The sequence below is a fragment of the Anneissia japonica genome, unplaced genomic scaffold (genome assembly GCF_011630105.1).
Source record: "Anneissia japonica isolate Jap-2015-1 unplaced genomic scaffold, ASM1163010v1 scaffold287712_len2945570_cov188, whole genome shotgun sequence".
Taxonomy (NCBI): Eukaryota; Metazoa; Echinodermata; class Crinoidea; order Comatulida; family Comatulidae; genus Anneissia; species Anneissia japonica.
Genome location: NW_022704401.1, coordinates 1418954 through 1421274, shown reverse-complemented (window position 1 = coordinate 1421274; position 2321 = coordinate 1418954).

The window sequence follows — 2321 nt, the reverse complement described above, 5'->3', positions numbered from 1 at the left end:
TATATATATTCCGAATGTGTGAAAAGTAAACATGCACACACATAATTTTCCAACCTATCACTGTTACCACATCTTGGTGAGAAGTGCACATATCGTCATAGGTCTTAGATTTAAAAAAAATGAAAAAAGATTTTTAAAAATTGTATACTGTAAAATTAAGACAAAATATATATCGATTCAGGAGGACTAATAAAGTTTAGTCTTGTGCACTTGTTCACGCGCTTAGAAACTTGTAGGCATTACTAAAGACGGGCACTCACCACGCACGACGGTCGTCGGCCGACGCGATAAGAAAGCAACGCGACGACGTTTTTAAGGACGATCCGTTCAGACTGCCACTGACAATCAGTAGCCGGCGTTGCGTCGTCTATCGCTCACAGGGAGCAGAGTTGTATTTGTCGTGCAACGGTCGTATGACCGTCGTACAACGCAGTGATTGCCCAGCTTAATACTATAGATTCAATATTCTAATATACAGTAGGTTAACGCCACGTAAACGTACTTACTGGTATAATACTTATCCTGATTTAATGTTTGTATATAAATAGGCCTATGATTAAGTCAACTAATAACGAGCTGCATAGTTCTGTGGGACTAATCACAAGCGTGACAGTATCTGCCAGTAGCCGCAGAAATGTAGCGTACCGTTATGCTTTTTTGTTGTAAGACGAAGTTGTTTTTACGCAGCTAACACCACAAGTTGCACCAATATATGAAATTGATTACATCATTTCGAAGTTTACACTTCATTGCATTTAAATTAAATTAATCTTTCTTACCATTAGTTTAACTGTGAAATGTGTTTATTTTCTATGTCTGTGAGTGTGTTTCGTTGTGTCTGTCTGTTAAGTGAGTGTATGTTTCCTTGCTTACTTGTTTATTATTTTGTTCGTTGTTTGATCTTTTTTGTAAGAAAAAGAAGGATTGAATCACTGCTAACAGATAGCACTGTGCTTTTGGATACTCTGAAATTCCGTATATTATAAAATGTCAAATCAAGAATACGTAAGTTTGTTCAGGAGTGAAACAATTTTGTGAGAAAAGTGAGTATTACCCATTATGGTGGCATGGTGACGTCAAAATACAGAGTCGTGGCGTATCCAGGGCATCAAATTTGTTTCAACGTTAGGCCTAATTATCAATTAATGGGGGTAAATGGCAAAACAAATTCACTTTAGACGTAAACATTGATAGTGTACGCCCATTACAGATATAGGCTTAATGTACGGTATTATAACTATAATGTTGAGCTTAAGCCTACCACTCAATGTATAGAAAATTTCCGTCAAAAGAGCACGCTGTTTCCGTTAAACTTTACGTGGTTTCAATACGTATACGTACGACCCTTACGCTCTCTTATATTTGAGTGAGTTTGTTATATAACCTGTAAATTGCCTGTAAACGGTGCGGTGATGGTGTGGTTTCTTTTCTTGTAGCTTTAGGTTCATGGTAATTTTTTGTTCCTTCCTGTAGCGCCTTGAGCACTACTGCGGTGGATTTGTGCGCTTTATAAATCTTATTATTATTATTATTATTATTATTATTATTATTATTATTAGAGGCTGTGAAAAAAATAATATAATTAATCATACAGTACTACAATTTTCAACAAGATTTTTAACCTCGGAAGCTCCTGCTTAAGCCTATGTTCTCGCTGCTTTCAACATGAATATGTAAATCGTTAGAAGTTATGTACTTGAATTGGTTATATTTCACCTTCTCCTATAACCCTGGTATTCTATTTAATCTATTTTAGGCATAAATTTAGTGTGTCAGAATAACACCAAGAGGTAGAGAATGCCAACCCACAAACGACCGGATGTTACCATTACCAATATTTCCGCCTGCTTAGATAATGACAAACACTTTGAATCATTGTCTAAAGCGAATTTTACACAGCTGTTTCAGTAAATTAAGTCAAGCGCCCCCAACGGTTGAACGGCGCATGTGGAGCTATAATTCTCAAACAGTTACACGCGAATCCACGTGTGACGTACGGAAGTTTAATCGGGCATATAGTGCCATTTAAAAACCAACCAGTGACCTACAAAAGGATAGAGATCCGAATGAATGAATGATGAATATTCATTAGTATATCTGTTAAATGAGAAAGCATGTTTTGTATATATGTATAATATATATGTGTGTGGGTGTGTATGTGCAGGCCCGTAGCCAGGGGGGTTTTTAGGGGTTCGGGCGAACCCCCCTTTTTCAGCGAACCCCCCTTTTGCCAGCGAACCCCCTTAGCCAGAAAACGATCCCCCGTTTCCAAGATAGTGCAATTTATTACAAAATGGGAGCATTTTTGGCACTGTTTATTT